The sequence below is a fragment of the Leptinotarsa decemlineata genome, unplaced genomic scaffold (assembly GCF_025532065.1).
Source record: "Leptinotarsa decemlineata unplaced genomic scaffold, Ldec_3_MD MMD2_P_RNA_scaffold_12, whole genome shotgun sequence".
In the NCBI taxonomy this organism is placed as follows: domain Eukaryota; kingdom Metazoa; phylum Arthropoda; class Insecta; order Coleoptera; family Chrysomelidae; genus Leptinotarsa; species Leptinotarsa decemlineata.
The window spans coordinates 8,522,105-8,542,676 of record NW_027412526.1 but is presented as its reverse complement, the minus strand read 5'-3'; the positions used below and the strand labels follow the sequence as shown (position 1 = coordinate 8,542,676).

Genomic DNA, 20,572 nt, shown 5'->3' with positions numbered 1-20,572 from the left:
TCGTTCATTTCAATGAGGAAATAGCAACAAATAATATCAGTGGGAACAAAATCAACCGACAAATTGTTCAAAATGATCTCTATCTAGTTCCATACAATAATACAGTCTACTCTCGAAAGCGTACATTATTCATGATGTCCGGATTCAGCAATCGGCATTCCCGAACAATTTTCTGTCGCAGATCTTCTAGATTTGTAGGCTCAGTAGACTACACTTTCGACTCCAGGTGTCCTACAGAAAGAAGATCATCGGTGTAAGATCAGGTGATCTAGCTGGCCACTTCACTGGACCCCTTCTGCCGATAACGTTCGTCCAAAAACTGTTTCATCCGAACATCAGAAAGTGGGGGTGCACCATTTTGCTATCATTTTATTTCATTTTCTACTGAATTGTCATCATTTTCTGAAATTTGTGTAATCATAGGACCTACACAGTTCAAGTATGTGTCTCCATTGAAATTACTTTCAATGAAGAATGGTCCAATAATATAATTACCAAGAATGCCGACCGAGACATTCAACTTTTGTAGAGTTTTTGAATATGTTTCCGTCACCAAATGAGGATTCACATCGCTTCAGTAACGACAATTATGTCTATGCACTTTAACATTCAACATGAAAAAACTTTCGTCTGCAAAACATGTATTGTATAATAGGTTTGGGTTATTGGTCAATTTCTCGCGGAACACCTCACAAAACTGAAGTCAACGATCAAGATCATCTTTGTTCAATTCCTGAACTAAACTTATTTTCAAAGGATGGAATTTGTAGGTTTTCAAAATCCGAAAAATCATAGTAGCTGATACACCAGACGCTCTAGGTACTTGTCTCATAGATTGTCGAATAACCAACCATTTGTACATGTCCTAAAACTGCAACTTCAACTCCGTCATTCCTGACAGGACGGGATACTTCATGTTTTCTGCTGTAGCAGGGGCGCCCACGATGCAAAATGGGGGTTTACTCGAGCGTCATTGAGACATATTAGGTTGTAAAGCTTAGATGATAAGAAGAAAAAAACGTTATATAATATATACCTTTTCATCGGTGGGGGAAGCGGCTATAGATTTTTAAATATGTAAAAAAATACTGTTGCATGGACATACTCGAGCGCATCAGATATTGATGGCATCAATGTTCTACGTATTTTTAATAATGTTGGTATGGTAATCTGATCATTTGCATGATATGGGTGGTTGTACTTAAGGGTTAAAAGTGAAAAGAAAAAAAAATTAATCGACCGCGTCAGATTTTCTAAGGAGATGGTTGAGTGCAACAAAAAAAAGCTCTCATCCAATAATCTGACGATTCCGATCTGACGCAAACTCGCGGCCATTATTATAATGTGCAAAAAAAATCGCCATTTTGAAATAATCAAGCGCGTCAGATTGAGATATATATGGTTCACCTTTATGTTTTAGACGTGCTGTCTCATAATCTGACGATTATCTAGAGGGATTCGCCTAAGCCGACAAAAACAATATTTTTTTAAATTTTTTTTCAATTCATTGAACTTAATTGAAAAGCTCAGGAAATAGCATGCAAATAAATAAGTGTATGTTTTTTAAGTAGAGTACTTGTCTTTATGAGAAAATAATTTTTTTAAAATGCTCAAAAAAATTTAATTTTCCTTAATCGATTGATTAATTGATGAAGAAAAGGGAAATGAAACTTTCTTTGTTTTTTATCACTTTTATTTGTAACTAATGTTACTGCAGTTTTATCCTATAAGGATTTTTCAAACTTATATATTGTATAAGTTTGAAAATGTCCTTATATATTGTATAAGTTTGAAAATGTACTTATAGGACGAAACTGCAGTAACGTTAGTTACAAATAAAAGTGGTAAAAACATAGAAAGTGTAATTTCTCTTTTCTTCATTATGATTTCCTACCACGTAGTAATGGCTACATCCGTCAATTAATTGATTAATTAATCATCATCTTCATCTTCATCACTGACAGAGAACAGGGTAATATTTTTATGTGTTTATGCATATTATTCTTATTGGCTACATTAGGTCAACTAAGAAGTTGTTGGACGTACTATCACATATGTCGCTCAGCAGTTTCGAGATCCCTCTTCTCTTCATTATACAGTGCGATCCATATGTATGGAATATTCATTTTTAGCGTTATTATGTACTATTTGAAAAAAACATGAAACAGGTCGATTTTTATTCTTAAATGAACAATTTACAGTATGAAAATATTATCCCCCTTCAGCACCCCTTCTGAATTATAAGCACCCCCTCGAAAATTTTAAATAGCATAGGGGGTTGTGTGGCACCTTTTTGGAAAGGGATTTTAGTCCTCTGTTCAGCAATATAAAGTTTTTTGAGTTTGGTGTAATCATAACTGAGAAAATTAATTTTTACTATTAAATTAAATGACCACCATTATTCACTTCTTGACAATAACCTGATCTATTAAACAGACCATCCCTGTAACACGCTTCTCACTAACCTTGAATCCTAGAAGAAATCTTTGAAGATACTAAAATATTAGACAAAAAGACAAATAAACAATTGATATAAATCTAGTAGGCTGCTGTCATTTAGGTATTTAAAGTTACTAAAATACGTCAATATAATATTTGTGGGCGTATTAAATTTAATTATGGCTCAATTGTCCAAGACTCAAAGAATTTAATTATGATTGGTTGTGGTAATGAAACAAGAACTCAAAAGAAGGTTTGTGAAATTTTTAATAATAAATACCCTGGTCAACACATGTCGCAGTCTACAATTAGCAAAATTGAAAAAAAGTTTCGTGAAACTGGACATGTAAAAAATATTGGAAAGCCAGGTAGAAATGTTCAATTTACTGATTGAAAAAAAAGTTAGATGTACTTCTAGAGATTGAGGAAAATCCGCATAAGACAACTCGAGAACTTGCCGCCGACAATGATGTAAGTAAATCATTTATTTTGAGAGTTTTGCATATAGAGAAATACCACCCTCACAAAGTTAAGTTGGTTCAGGAGTTAAATGAAGATGATCCTGATAGAAGGTAAGAATTCTGTGAAATGATGATGTACAGAATGAACGCAGATTTGCAGTTCATAAACAAAATAATGTTTTCTGATTAGGAGACGTTTCACTTAAACGGAACAGTTAACAGACAGAACTGTAGATATTGGAGCAGAGAAAATCCTCACTGGATGTGTGCGATTCACACTCAATATCCTAAAAAAATTAACGTTTGGGCTGGTATCATTAACAATAAAATTATTGGCCCTTATTTTTTTGAGGGCACTGTTGATGGTGAGGTTTATCTAGATTTTTTGATAAACATTTTAGTGCCTACATTACAAATACATTTTCCTGATGTTAATCATCCAAATGAGATAGATCGAACTTATTCACTACCAACAAGACGGAGCTCCACCGCATTTTGCACGTATAGTTAGAAATTATCCAAACGAGGTTTTTCCAAATAGGTGGATTGGAAGACGTGGAACGATCGAATGGCCGGCTGGATCCCCCGGTTTGACTCCTCTCGATTACTTCTTATGGGGTTATTCAAAATCTGAAGTGTATTTTAATAGACCAAACAATATTGCTGATTTAAAAGTTAGGATAACGGAAGAAATTAACAAAATAACCTCCGAGATCATACGAAATGTTGTACGAGAATTCCAAAATCGCCTCGGTTATTATCAAAAAGTTAATGGTGGTCGTTTTGAACATTCAATTTAATTGTGAAGTATATTGAAAAATACATTCTGAATATTATGTGGCATTATTATCTTCTTTCTACGTAAAGTTTTGTGATACCTAGAGACATTATCAAAATTTTACATCCTAAAAATCAATTTTCTCAGTTATGATCGCACCAAACTAAAAAAACTTCATATTGCTGAACAGACGACTGAAATTCCTTTCCAAAAGGTGCTACACGACCCCCTTTGCTATTTAAAATTTTAGAGGGGGTGCTTATAATTCAGAAGGGGTGCTGGAGGGGGATAATATTTTCATACTGTAAATTGTCAATTTAAGAATAAAAATCGACCTGTAGTACATAATAACGCTAACAATGAATTTATTCCATACACATGGACCGCACTGTATAAGGAGTACACGTAACTACCGGAAGTCTTTGCGAATTTGTCATTACAGTAAATATAAGTTTTGTAAAACAAGTCTATCATTGTTTAGTGGTTTCTCAGACTTAGTCAGCCGGAGCAACACAAAATTACTTGGCGCCCATTGGCGCAATTTTGCATAGAACTGTACGACCCTGTAAGTTGTTCAAGAGCAAGCTCACTACTTACCGTACCTAACCCTACTAAATAATGTTTTCTTTTCGTCTTGTGAATTAATAGACAAACAGGAGGACGTATTACAGCAACCAACATCAGATAGCAGTAGATGAACATCAGACCAAAATCCCATGTATTTTCTTATGGAGCTAAATTTTTCGCAATATCCCACGTTGGTGTCGAGGCTAAGGACAACGTCTTAGCTGCCGATGACCACGTGACTGGTACGTGATAAGGAAGCCTGAAGGGTGAGACGGCGACCCAAGGGGGGGGGGGGTAATCTCTTTGAATTTATTTGATACTCATTCTATCCTGCATCGATTACGTCACACGTTTCTCTCTCCCACTTCCACTGCGAAACACACCTACCTCGAGTTGGGTGTTCCACGAGGTTCCGATCGAATGTCATGAAAATTGCAAGAAACTTGGCGCCATAAGAAGATATATGGGATTTTTAGGCTCGTGCCGGCCTTGTTCATCTACTGACAATGCTGTTTCTATATATCAGTGATGCTAGGCTGAACCACGAATAACATTGCTGGACCCAACTGTCCTTCAAGGATGAGCTTGAGTAAGTGGAGGCGGTGACAGCTTGCTTTACGAAGAAGTCATCTGTATGATAAGAATCTTCATTTCTTTCCTCACTTCGGAAGTATGTATTGTGAGAAGATCTGATTAAGAGGAAACGACCTTACAGCGTGTCAGTCCCATCTGAATGTTTCATTATTTCAGTGACAACTCCTTGTATAAATGCCATCACTGATTGGTTCAAAAGAAACATTGCCACAACTCAGTAAATATTGTCTTACACGAATCCATGCAAATTGAATCAAACAAAATCAATGTGTTACTCAAAATAAATCCAAATAGTTATGGAGAAGAGCTACCTACTAGGACTAGGAACGAAGCCTAATAGAGGATTTCCGTGTAAATATTGAATAAGTGCGAACCGACGAGCTACTACACAAAACTATGAGCGGACCAACTTCAAAATTTATAAGCCGGAGTTATGATGAAACGATTTGTTAAATTATTAATGAATTTTTTCGGTGCTTTTTTCACTTCCAACAGAGCCTAGCTCTGATTCAGTTTTTAGAATCTCGAGGAAATGGAATATTCGTACGCATATTAGGAAAAACACTTTTTATATTTGTCTTGTTCAAACCTCAAAATCACCTGTTGATAAATTACATCAATTTCAAAGAAAAATAGAAATAAGAGACACTCCTGCGAATATTTTTTTCTGCACAGATTAAAGAGACGTCTATTTTTCATTTTGAAAATGATGGAGAGCATCATGATCACGTTTCCAGAATACTTTTTTTGTATCAATTAGTTCCACTATCCGCCATTGTATGTTTAGGTCTCCGTGAGTACATACACATGATCAAAAAAAATGTTTTCAATTTGTTGTCGGCCAACTTCAACATCATGTCGAGAAAAAATATATTTCATGGTTTTCATTGTGAATATTATAGAACGTTATAACTTTGAACCATTGTGTAAAATTTTCAAATATCCGTTAAAGATATGATTTTTTTCTAAAAGATGATTTGAATATCTTGAACTTGTTTCCTTACTTGAATAGCTCCTATGATGTTCCTGGATGCGATTTTTAAATGTTCTGCCAATTTGACCAATATATATCAAAGCAAATTTCAAATTTCCCAACGTATTCCCTTTTCCGAATGCAATTTTAATATCTTGTTTATTGAAAAATGAAGCCACTTTTTCTGTTCTTTGTCTAAATTATATTGAAGCTTTATAATTTTGATTTTTGGAAAATATTTCATCTATTAATTCAGCTTCAATTTGCTTAATGATATTGAGTTCTTCATTGAAATTATCTGTTTGAATCTGCCAATTTGACCAATATAGGTATACCAAAGCACATCCACGAATTTGGATGTTTCGTTCTCATTATTTTCAACTTTCCCAACGTATTACCTGTTCAGAATGCAATTTTAATATCTTGTTTATTCAAAAATGAAGCCACTTTTTCTGTTGTTTGTCTGAAATATGTTAAAGCTTTATAATTTTGATTTTTGGAAAGTCTTTTGTCTATTAATTCATCTTTAATTTGCTTAATGATATTGAATTCTTCATTGAAATTATCTATTGAAAGAAAAACTTCGACTAATCTATAAATCGTGCTATTGTAAGATGCTATTTTGTGTTGGTACGGATGGGTAGAATCGTAATGAATAGTTAAATCCGTATGGAAAGGTTTGCGATAAATTGGGAAATCATGTTTGTTGTTCATTATACTTATTGTCAATTCTGGAGTTTTTTCTACTGATGAGTCAGATAATCCAAATCGAAATTGTGAAGCTTCAACACATTTTGGACAAAAAACAGAAAAAGGGGCTTCATTTTTGGAGAAACAGGATAATAAAACTGCATATAGAACAGGTTATACGTTGGGAAAGTTAGTTGAAAATAATAAAGACAAAATATTCAAATTCGATAATTCAGAAGTACATAAATCAAATTGTGGAACTTGTCCTGAGGAATATATTGGTCAAACTGACAGAAAATTCGGAAATGGCATCTAGCAACATCATATGGGCTATGCAAATGAGAAAACATGTTCAACATATTCAAATCATCGTTTAGAAGAAAATCATAGCTTTAACGGAGATTTTGAAATTTTACACATAGACAATAATGGTTTGAAGCAAAATTATTAAGAAGCAATGGAAATTAATACACTCAAAAATTACTGAATGACCAATTGAATTCAAATAGATCATTATCCGATGTATCTTAGTCTTTGTAGACATTATATAATTGCTGAAGAATTCATATAATATGCTCATAATTAAATTATGAGCAACGAAAGGATTACAGGAGAGGAAAGGTTGAAAATACATTTTGACTATTGAAATGCAGAGAGGAGCTGGAACTCAAAACGTCAGTTTGTGATCTCTTGTATAAGAACTAAGCCTGTTGTTAGACAACGGAAAAGAGAAGGCACAAGAACAGGCAAAACCAAGAGCCACTCATTCATTTTTAATTTGAATTGTAAAGAAGAAGTCGTTTGCAAAACTTATTTTCTAAACACACTTTCCATTTCGGAAACATTTATGAGAGTTGCTTTGAAAAGAAGCAGTGACGTTGGTTTAGTAACACCAGACCATAGAGGACAACATATTTCCGCAAATAAATTGTCGAGTGAAAGGTTAGAACGGATCAGAAGTCATATTTCGAAGTTTCGAGTTTACGAAAGCCACTATAGCAGGGAAAGATCCAAGCGTAAGTATTTGGGGAATCATCTAAACATTTCCAGGATGTACTCATTGTATGTAGATGAGTGCAAACAAGAAAATCTTATGCCAGAAAAGATGTGGGTTTATCCCAAAGTATCCAATGAAGATTTCAACTTGTCTTTCCACTTACCAGACAATGACACTTGTGATGTTTGCGATAAACTTGACTGTGAACCCAAATATGAAAAGAATGATGAAAATCTTATTGGACTCACTCTGCAAAAAGAAAACCACCTTAAAGATGAATCACAAAGGTATAAGTTAAAGAGGGAAGATAAACTGGAAGCCCGTGCTACTCAAGGTTCCAGAGTGATTATGTCTGATCTCCAAAAATGTCTTCCAACGCCTGATTTGATGAATTCACAAATTTTCTACTCAAGAAAGCTCTGGACATTAAATAGTACTATTTATGACACGACCGTTGACAGAACTTGGTGTATGATGTGGGATGAGACAACAGCTGGTCGGGGAGGTAATGAAATAGCTTCATGTTTATTCGTTTGGGCGATGGAAGAACTAAGAAATCCTGAAAGATCTACGGAGAAGTTGACAGTGTGGACAGATAACAACACAACAAAGTTTTTGTTTCGGGGTTGAAATTAGATGATTTTAATGTATTTCCACGTGTTAAAACCGAAAGTGACCATAAAAATTATATATTAGCTCTTGTTTTCAAGATATAGTATCATTATATTATATATATGTATATTGAGTTTTCAACAAATGAAATATTTCATCACCAACAGTTGGTACACATGTTTGTTTACATAACACCCCTCTCATCAGCTGTTCTTAAGTAGTAAACATAACCTATGTGAGTTTGTCAATTGTACGCACGTGGTTGCTATTGAAATTATCGTGTGAAGTTGATTTTTAAATTAATTTAAGTGCTGATCTGAAATGCCTCGAAAGTGTGTGAATTCTGTCGATAGCTTTTGCTATATATGTGGTGAAATAGCATTTAAGGCTCAGAAACGTAAAATGACACCTATCGTTAAGACAACCTATGAACATTATTTTGGTGTGAAAGTTGGGGACCAAGATAAATCATGGGCTCCTCATATATGTTGTAATTCTTGTTCCGTCATATTGCGAGAGTGGCTGAAAAATAAAAACCGGGCAATGGCTTTTGCAGTACCTATGGTTTGGCGTGAGCCTACCAATCATACAGACGACTGTTATTTCTGCTTAACTCCTCCCATTAAGTAAGGTTAATCTATGAAGAAAAGAGGAACGGTTAAATACCCTAATCTCCCATCTGCTCTTCGGCCTGTACCACACTCAGACAATTTGCCAGTCCCTTCTCCACCCCAAAACTATGAAATTTTAGAGGAAGGTGATGAAGACTGTTTAGAAGGAGCAACCCAACCTTCTACATCCTATGACCCTGATTTTGAGGTAAGCGATAGGTCTAGTGATCCGCACAGAATTAGTCAAGCAGAGTTGAATGACCTTATAAGAGATCTTCGCTTGTCTAAGGAAAAGGCTGAGTTGTTAGGGTCAAGACTACAACAGTGGAATCTTCTAAAACATGATGTGAAAATATCTCAGTACAGACAGCGTCAAAAAGATTTGCTTCCTTTTTTGAGAAAAAAGAAAACCTCGTAGTTTGTTCTGATGTTAATGGTTTGATGGACTACTTGAATTTGGATCACACTCCATCTGAATGGAGACTGTTTATAGACTCTTCAAAACTAAGCTTAAAAGCTGTACTTCTGCATAATGGAAATCAGCTACCCTCTATTTCTATAGGTCATGCAGTTCACATGAAGGAAACGTATATAAATATGAAAACACTTTTCCAATCAATCAAATATGAACAACACAAGTGGCACATCTGTGGTGATCTGAAAGTCATTGCTATACTCCTAGGAATGCAATTAGGGTTCACCAAGTACTGTTGTTTTTTGTGTCTGTGGGACAGTCGGGATAGAAAATCTCACTATAAAAAAATAAACTGGCCTACACGAGACCTAAACCCTAATGAGAAAAATGTAGTTTACGAGCCTCTTATAGATCTAAGGATGTTCTCCTTCCCCCATTACATATTAAGTTGGGACTAATGAAAAACTTTGTGAAGGCCATGGACCAGGAAGGACAAGCTTTTAAGTACTTGAGAGCAAAGTTTCCCAGGTTGAGTGATGCTAAAGTCAAGGAAGGCATCTTTATTGGGCCTCAAATCCGTGAAATCGTAAATGATCCTTCTTTTGACATGATTTTAACAGGAAATGAAAAAAGAGCCTGGGAAGCCTTTGAGGGGGTTGCACATGGGTTTTTAGGTAACAAAAGAGATGATAACTTCACAGCATTGGTTAAAGAGCTTCTTCAAGCTTACCACCAACTTGGATGCAACATATCCTTAAAAATTCATTTTCTTCACTCTCATCTTAATTTCTTCCCACAAAACTGTGGAGCTGTGAGTGACGAACATGGAGAAAGATTCCATCAAGACATTGCCTTAATGGAACAGAGATATCAGTGCCGTTGGAATGAAGCAATGCTTGCAGACTACTGCTGGTCTGTGTGTAGGGATGCACCAGAAGTGTTTTATAAAAGACAAGCTAAACGACAGCGAGCTTACAATGAATCGGATGGACTTAATTGAAATTTGGTGGTACAAACTTCTTTTATTTGTCAAAACACTAAGAATAATGTTTTTTTTTTATTAATTTTGTACTTAAAATATTCTAAAAGAAACATAACAATATTGTTTTATGTACTTTCACTTTTCACGTATAGTATAACTACTCTTTAAGATTAAGTACAGTGTATCTCAAAAACCAGAGCTAATGAAAATTTTTCATTGTTATTTTCGTTTTATCACCCCAAAATTAGTAGAAATTGACTAATTTAGTGTAGGAAACATTCAAAAAATATTTTTTTGTTGTGTTGTGATTGCAGCGGCCAAAACAGAAATATTAATATGGTATTCATGTATCTGTGGCTGTTAGAAAAATTAGGGACCCTAGCAGAAGTGAATCATAAGTTCCTACTTGCTGGGCACACACACACATGAAAGTCGATGGTAAGCATAGTGTGATAGAGAGGGCGAAGAAGAAAGTGAAAAGTCACACTATTTTTACAACTAACGACTGGGTAAATTTTATCGCTTCGTGTTCAAAAAATGACCCCTTCATTGTGAGGAGGATGTGCCTCGAAGACTTCCTTGATATCCTCTACTTGAGAAACAGAGATGGTCCATTTGTTGCAAGGAAGAAAAACACAGACAAGGAACCATTTTTGATATCCCGTGTTGTGTCGTTGCAGCTTCGCAAAAGTAACAGCAAGTTATACTATAAAACAAGTTTTGCAGATGAGGCCTTCAAAACTGTCGAATTCAAAAGAAATCTAAGAGGAAGGGTCGTTATGCCAGCGGCGATACCAAAAGTGAGAAAAACAAAGAAGAAAATAAGTAACGAGAAATACAAATATCTCATGAATTTGATGCAGTGGGTTCCTGAAGAATATAGAGCCTTCTTTGAAAGGCTTCCACATGGAGAGATGGAATGAAACTTTCCTGAGGATGACTCCACTGCTCTGGAGTAATGAAATATTATTTCGTAGTTCGTCTATGTTTTTTTATGTTAATTAAAAATTTTAAATGAATGCTTGCGTAGTTATGTTTACTTAAAACGACGTAATAATAATTTTTTATAATATATCTTATTATCACTAAGTCCCAAAAAAGATTCTTGATATAGAGCCATAATGGCATAAGTCCTTTCCTGCCTAATTTAAACCACGATAATTATATCAATTGTAAATTATTCACACAAAAATTGTCCATGAATGAATAAGGTACGACCTTTTCAATGTTTTTGATGAATTTTGATATGATATCTCGAACAATAGCTTTGTAGCTTAATGAAGAAATTATTATTTTCACTTTTATTGGTCTGCTGTAAAGTTAGCACAATGTGACTTACGTCCACCTGGCTCTGAGGTACAGATTTGAGGATGTACCCCAGGTATAAAAGTTGAGTAGATGCTTCAGGTAATTATAATCGGAAAAGTAACTGAATAGGTATCTCTCACTTATGATCACGTTAGATGTATGAAAATTAGAGTAAAAGAGTTAACTTCCACTATGTTATTGACTATAGAAAAGCTATTGTGATACCAAAACAGGTCATGATATTTTTGGAAAATGAAGTTTGTGAAGATTAAATCGAAAGGTGTACTTTATTAAATTACTATGGATCTACATCAAGTAACGGCCGTATCAATTGGAAAAATATGGGCCTCAACCAGATTCGGGGCTTCATGTGGACGTTTTCCAAAACCAACGTTTCGAACTATTCCAGGTATATACTGTTTATAATCGGTGAAGTCGCAATCCCGTTGATAATCTTTCGTATAAAAATCGTATCTCGGCTAGAAATAGAAGTTATGGATACAACACTCTGATAATTTCATGAAAACTCCCATTGGTACCTTCGTTGTAGTTTCCTTCTGTTTGAATAACTTCTTCTATATCATTTGTAGTGCTTTTTCGACACAAAAACGTTGGTATAGAGAATTTCAACACTAGCCATTTACGGCTGATGATTGACCTAAGCTGAGCAATGTTCTTCTGCACAATCACTGCTATCTCTATCTTAGGTTAGATAATGGCCGCAGAGGAAAAGAAAAGAGACGCAGAACCAGTTTCAGCCTCATAAGAACCAAACCACCAAAAGCTGATAGTTACTCTGAGAATGGCATATAACGAATACCATGTGAGTGAGGCAAGTTTTATATCAAGGGAACCAAGAGGTGGTTGGAAGTCTGTATTAGCGAGCACAAAAAATACACCCAGTGAGAGGAAAACAGTAAATAGAATAATATTTGTACCAATAAGCTGATATCATTCACAGTGGGAAATACTTATTCAAAACTTTTGGAACATCTGGTTGAATTTTTGACTTTTCAAAAAGACGAAAACTCAAAACTTAATAGTTTTTCCTCATGACCCAAAATACACCAACGGATTGTTCCAAATTTTGAAAAAAATAATATTGAAATGGCTTTCATGATTGTTAGGAAACCTGAAAGATAGAACGTCGATAAACGAAAAGTCAGGGATTCACGGAATAAGCTTCGAGGAATGTGATAATAAATATATGGGTCAAACTAAACAGACTATAATAGCTCGTTACAAGGAACATAGACCGGAGAAGTTCAGTGGTGCCCAACAGAACAAGTGACTAATGTTTGAAATTATTGTAACTAATGTACGAGAGACCTTCAAAAATTCAGAATCTTGAATAGCTACAGGGTGAAAACGGATAAAAGATTAGTTTTCACAACAGGTGGTGATAAACAATATAACACATAAATAATTCTGGTTATTAATACAATTTAGGTTAGATGATGGTATATCCTGATGTACGAAGTCAGGAATTGAGTACTCAAAAATATTCGAAATGTAGACAGTGACATACGATGATTGTACTCTGGGTAAGAACGATGTTTACAAGCTTGTCACAAATGGTAAAGAAAATGTGAATAACGACACTCACCCTGGACGCCCCACAACATCAACAACCGATGAAAATGTTAAGAAAGTGAAGAAAATTGTTACGGAGAATCGTCGAATCACTGTTAGAGTAGTTGCTGAGGATGTCATCATATCGGTTGGCCCATAATAATAATAATGATAATAGCTTTATTGTCCAAAAGTTACCCATTTACAGAACAATATAAAATTATATTCACAATATTTGACCATAAAAAACGAAAAATGAAATTAACAAAACGGAAAATTAATTTTAATTACCTACTTCAAGTACACGTTTGCAATTCTAATAATGTTATGAAGGTTAATGGAGAATATATCACAATGGTAACGAATGCTATTGAAATTAATACACATAACATATATTGGAGAATTGAGCATAATGTTAGTTCTTGCTCTGAGAGGTCCAAAAATGGACTGAGATCGTGAAACTAGTACATTGAAGTTAATTTGTTCCAGAATTTAAAGACAGTCAACTCTCTCATTCACTAATTTGAATAAAGATATGAGCGACACACATTTTCTGCCATGCTCTAAACTAAAAAGTTCCAAACGTTCATATATGACATCATTACTGATATCTCACTCAAGATAAGAACCCTCTATTCTGAAAATTAGGAATTAACAAAACTTACTTGGAACTCTTTCAATGGCTATATCATGAATCTCATAGAATGGACTCCAGACGATACTTGCATATTCTATCTTCGAACGTACGTAGGTGAAATACAACAGCTTCATAGCTTCAATATTATGAAAGTTTCCGTAATTTCTAAGAATGAAACCATAAGCTCTCAAAGATTGTGAAACTTTTCGTGAAATATGTATACCAAATGTCAATTTATGGTCGAATATTATACCTAGGTCTTTGATCTCATTACTTCTCAGGAGATCGGAATCCTGTATTACATACCTCTTTTTTCGACTATAACTCACTAATTTACATTTCTCCACATTGAGTTTCAATTTATTACTGCTGCACCAAGCAACAAAATTGAGATTGAAGATTTACACAATCACCTACTTTCTCAATTATAGAAAATAATTCCAAGTCATCCGCGAAGCATAACCGCTCACAAGCTGAACTCTCATATAAGTCATTAGTAAACAATAAAAACAAAAGGGGACCTAGGTAGGGGCCCTGGGGCACACCAGAAGAAGTTTTAGATGTATAACCATTATAGGACATGAATTGTTTTCTACATGGCAGATAGGCTGACAGGCAGTATTCGAAAAACCGAAACCCATTAGTTAATTGAGCAAGACACCACGATCAATTTTATCAAATGCTTTAGAGAAATCCGTGTATATAACATCAACTTGGCCATTGTTATCTAATGCTTCGGAAATAAATTGATTAATAATTACTAGATTTGTAACAGTAGAACGATTAGTAACCAATCCATGTTGATATTGTGACAGTTGCCGTTGAACAGAAGCATATATGCGATTATACGGGTGTCCCTGGACTTCCTCTTTTCCTCTCGGGAATGTATAGATGGGGTCAAAATATCACCAGTACTTCATATAACTTTTTTTCCTAAAATCCTTCGTTACCAAGTAACGGGCCCTCGAAGTTACAAAATGAAAAATGTTTTTCTTTGATAACTTTTCAAGTGAATATTCAAAATCATCCAAATTTTGGTAATTGACTAAACAAATGAATTCCTTCGATGAGCTTTCATGCAGGAGTCAGTTGTTTTGCTACAAAGTCAGGAACGGACTACCCCCGATGGTCCACACCCCAAAACTTTGAAATGACAGATATTTTTCAATATTTTTCAACAAATTAAGGTTACTTAGACAATTTTATGAATAAAAGTACTCGTGTGGAAAGTCGATCGGAGCAACGAGTCTTGATAAAAATGTAGTTTCACTCGACGACATCAAACCCGCTCGTCCACCATTATTTGAAATGAATAATTATCAAAGCAGAAATAATAATGATAACGTTAATTCAACAACATTTATCCTGAGATGTCTACCATTATTCGAAAATATTAGTTTTCAAGGAAAATGAAAATAACGGTAAAATGTTCATAACGAATTTTTATAATGCAAACACGTTTAACTAATGAAACTCAAGAGCCTCAAGAGCAAACAGAAATGAAAAATCCGCTACAGAAACTGCTCGATATGACCACCTTCTCTCTCTATACATTTTCTTAGTCTGCGAAGACACCCTCTCTGTACTTGAAATAGCATTCCAGGGTCGTTTCGTATGGCTTCACAATGTAATGTTATTCTATTCAACAATGCATCTCTTGTGTGAATAGGTGTAGCGTAAACAAGGCTTTTTAGATGCCCCCAAAGAAAGAAATCCAATGGATTCAAATCCGGAGACCGCGATGGCCATGAATATGGCCCACCTCTACCAATCCATCTATTGTGGAAAATATGGTTCAGATGGTCACGCACAATCAAACTAAAATGAGGAGGAGCGCCATCATGCATAAACCACATATCTCTTCGGGTTTGCAATGGAACATGTTCCAAAAGTCCATTCAAATCGTTCTGAATGAACTCCAAATAACGTTCTCCATTCAATCGGTCCTGTAGAACGAATGGTCCTATAAGATGGTTTCCTATGATACCAGCCCAAACATTCACGTTGAATTTCCGTTGGTGTTTGGTTTGCAATATCCCATGGGGATTTTCTTCGGCCCATATATGGAGATTATGAGAGTTGATAACTCCATCTCTACTGAAACCTGCTTCATCAGTGAATAAAACTCGATTAATAAAAGTCATATCCTCTCTTTGCCTATCCATGAACCAATTGGCATATTCCAGTCGTGCTGGAAAATCTTGAGGTGTCATGGCATGTACCTTCTGGATGTGAAATGGGTGGAGCAGTTGTTCCCTAATTATTCTATGAATAGTGGACTTGGATGTATGGAACTGTTCTGATAGATTTCTGATGCTCATTGAAGGATCATCAGCGAAGGCTTCCAAAATATTTTCCTCCAATACAACGGTACGTACAGTCCTAGGAGCGCCCTCACCACCTCGTTTTGGCAAAACTGTACCTACAATAATATCGAAATAAAACAACGTGCTCAAATTAATTATCAATTATTACATACCTGTCTCCCTCAAGCTGCGATCGACACGCTCGAATGTTTCTCTTGACGGTACCGTTCGATTGGGAAAATGCTCGGAATACAGACGACGAGTTTCTGCAGCATTACAAAATGCTCGTCCATAAAATACATGCATATCTGCATATTCATTGAATGTAAACTGTTCGGGCATATCAAAAAAATTCAAAATATCCTATAGAATATTGACAATACAATGATAGTCATATGACAGCGCACCACTCAACAAAACAAAATCGCATTCCAATTTCTCATTTTTTATCAAAACTTTCTAAAAGGTTTTTTTGTCAACATCTGTGAAAGAAATGGAACATAATTATTCCCTGGATATTTTTCACCTGATCATGTGCAGCCGTTTTTGTAGTTCATTCGTTTGCTTTTTATTAGTATAGTAAATATTTTTTCCGATGTGCAATTTTTCAGCTAAATTTAGATTCGTGTTAAAGAATTTCTCCCATAAAATTATAATTATCAGTGAAACTCCTCAACAGTTTAGCTGTGAAGAAGAATTTGAAACATTTGAATGTTGAGTTTCATGAGATTCAGATAACTGATCAACACGAAACGTGATTATTACACACGTATTATGTACATACAAAATATGGAATGAATTCGATATTTCATAGTAGCTTGTTAGTTTAAAAACACCACGAATCTACAGAACTTGATATTTCTTTTGAAAAAATATCTGCTATCACAATTGTGACTTAAACTTCCATATAGGTACTGTACTTTTTGTTTACGACTTCATTTTAGCATACTTTGTATTATTCCTGTTATAAATGTTGTTGAATTAACGTTATCATTATTATTTCTGCTTTGATAATTATTCATTTCAAATAATGGTGGACGAGCGGGTTTGATGTCGTCGAGTAGAACTACATTTTTATCCAGACTCGTTGCTCCGATCGACTTTCCACACGAGTACTTTTATTCATAAAATTGTCCAAGTAACCTTATTTTGTTGAAAAATATTGAAAAATATCTGTCATTTCAAAGTTTTGGGGTGTGGACCATCGGGGGTAGTCCGTTCCTGACTTTGTAGCAAAACAACTGACTCCTGCATGAAAGCTCATCGACGGAATTCATTTGTTTAGTCAATTACCAAAATTTGGATGATTTTGAATATTCACTTGAAAAGTTATCAAAGAAAAACATTTTTCATTTTGTAACTTCGAAGGCCCGTAACTTGGTTACGAAGACTTTTAGGAAAAAAAGTTATATGACGTACTGGTGATATTTTGACCCCATCTATACATTCCCGAGAGGAAAAGAGGAAGTCCATGGACACCCTATATAAAATAATCTCAAAAATTTTGGAAAACATTCATAAAATGCCATGCCATGCAATTGTTTGGAAATTTTGGACATGAAGCGTGTGGTAGCGAAATTTATTCCGAAATTGCTGAATTTTGAACAAAAAAAACCGTCGCATGGGCATCGTTCAGAAGTTGTTGAATGACGTCAACGGCAATCCAGATTTGCTTAAGAAAAACATAACTGGTGACAAATCATGGATATATGGTTATGACATCCATTCGTCCCAATGAAAGAACCCAGTTAGCAAAACGTACGTTGAGAGACATTATTTTGCTCTGGTTTGGGACAATATTTTTGATAGATTCATTATGATAATTTCGGATATACGGTTGTTTACCTCGTTCACAGGCAGATGGGGCGATGACAAATCTGTTGTTTGTTGTCCGCTTCCTAGTTCGAGAAATGATACTCTGAAGGAATTCGATTTTCAATAATCGGAAATCATCGACTTTATGTTGATGATAGACACTACTTTACAGCCCGAAACCGGTCTGCAGTGTGTTCCAATAATTGAAAATCTATTGCGGCAGTTGTATCGCCAACAGCAAATGCAGGAATAACTTCAGTGAAGAATCCTGCACTGACACCAGTCGGATATACTCCAACGTCCGCCGTGGTATTAGCCAGGGAAGTAGTTATTTTCTGATAGCTGTCAGTCCATTAACCTACAGTGAAGGGAGTGGAGACTGGCCCGAACAAATTGTTTCTTTAGATGATTCGATAATTTCAGCAATTTCGGATTTTCATTAGGTTTTTTTCTTCTACCAGATTTCAAATCTGACAATGGAAATCGGAGCTTTTGGTCCTCCTCGCAATAAATTAATTATAGTTGATATACTTTTTTCTGTTGAAATACTATCAAAAATATATAGATATCAACCCTTGAGACCTTCAGTGAGTTATAGAAACTTTTCATGTCGTTTCTGCTTCCACCAGCTTTCGTTTCAAACATGCTGTTGGACGCCTCGTCTGAGATGTCTGGGAATACGAGTACAACATAAAATTTCACTTATGCTGTCAGGTTTAAAGTCACAAAGTTTAGTATGTCTGATATGAGATATCAAAACTTCAATAAATGCGAAGGAAATGAAGCAACTGGGTAGGTTTTATGAAGAGTGTTCTGCTGTAGCGGAATTTGTTGTCGATTTGTCAGTGGTGGACTGTTCAGAGCAATTAATTTTTTTTGTTTCATTACACTTACAAATGATGTATAGAGTCCAATTTGTGTTGTTGTCAGGTCTGAAACTTGTATTCCTATGAAATGTGATTCCGTTCTAGAGCCTCAAATTTTAAATAGGATGTGAAAACTTGAATCTAGCTGTGAAATCTTCACATGTTTTAATGTTATGGATGCTGTACACACTGATTTTTTTCAAGGCATTTGATGATGTAGACCACAAAATTTCAATGCACGACCAAAGTCTATCGTGGTTTTGAAGTTTCCCAGTTGGCCATACTCTGCATGTCAAGAAGATAGGGCCAACTTGGTTAGCAAAACGCGCGTCAAGACAAAGCATTTTAGTTCTGGTCAAGGAGAAGTGTTTCCTGTGAAAACTTATTCAAATATGAAAATGAAAAAAAACATTGAATGTTTCAGCAAAAACTGTAGAATCAGATCAAGAAGGAAACCAGAATCCTCTTTCATGAACTTCAGGAGTTAACTCTCTAGGGCTAGGGCATACACTTTTTCAAATGTTTTCGTTTGTAAAACTTCAAGTAGTTGATTTTTGGTATAGTAATCTTCAAAATACAAATTGTTATTCATTAACAAACTTTGTATTTCATCTTTCCTCGAAATTTTATTCGGTACATTGATGAGCTGTCGCGAATGATAGGAAGCGTTGTCAAGAACTATTACACTATTCGCATCCAAACTTGGGATCAATGTATTTTTAAACCATTCCTCGAAAATAATAGCTTCCATGGTGTTATGATAGTCAACATTGCAGTTCTCAAGTTTTTTTCCACATAATTTCAATGAATTCGCAATGCACAATGATTAGTCAGGATCCTTTGTTTGTAGGCATGAAAGGCGTACACATTCTCGAACCATCAGTCCACCCTTTCGTATCTGTGTCGTGAGTGTCATACCAAGTTTCGTCCAAATAGAAAACTTGCCATTGTTCTTCTCTATATTCAGTTATTTGTTCTGAGTATTTGTTACGCAATTCCACTATTCTTCTGCTTTCCATAACTGCTTGACGTTTGTTCATTATTTCAAATCAAAATTCTAGTTTCTTTATCCAATTCTGAAGAGTTTTGTCACAGCAGCTCACATTATGGCCGGAAGTATTCAATTTATTTTCTATGATTTCAGTTGTAGGAATCTCATTGCTTTTGTAACAGTCATATATTGTTTTTTTCAATGATTTTATCAGACAAACATCTGGAGGTTTTGGTAATTCTGTATTACATCGCGTTTTGCGTTCATAAGGTTTGTTTTTGACTATTTTACGTACAGTTGAGAAAGGAATTTCGCTCAAATCTTATCTTGCTTATGATAGTTCGTTTCCCACGAAACCATTCCCGAAAACATTCCCGATTTCTATTCGTCATCGTAAAATTATCCTATACAAACCGCCAAGTCTACAGTCCACGTGAAGTAGTTCGCTGCCGGTTCATTCCTATGTATTGTTTTTTTTTGCCTTTGGGAGTGCCGCCAACTTTAGGAGTACACAATATCGTTTACTTCGACTATACCCGTTTGTGTCTGCTGGTTTCCTTTACACTCTATGGCCCAATATCCCATCTTCACGTCTATTCACAAGAATATCTAAGAAGGCTAAAAATCTTTGGGTCTAAAACCTTCTTAGGATTTTTGGATTGGTAAAATTCAGGTGTCTCTTCACCATCTTGCCATACCACGAATGTATCAACATAATGGAGTCAATAATATGGTTTTACGATCGCTTGATCTGAGGCCCGTTGTTCGGGATTTTCCATGAAAAAGTTCACTATCACGGACATAATGGACTAACCATTGCGGTACCATCCGATTCTTCGTAAAAAACACCATACCACTGGGATGAAACAACCACCTGATAGAGTGGTCCATTTATTATCTTTCTTATTACGCCTGTCGGATATAATTCAACGCCCTACGTGGTATTAGCCAGGGAAGT

General features: G+C 35.3%; 1 protein-coding gene across 1 annotated transcript in view; it reads right to left on the bottom strand.

Annotated features, from left to right (window-relative positions):
* acj6 (abnormal chemosensory protein 6) overlaps window positions 1-20,572 on the bottom strand; it is a 154,548-nt gene that overhangs the window by 32,450 nt on the left and 101,526 nt on the right. The gene's annotated exons all lie outside the window — the stretch shown is intronic.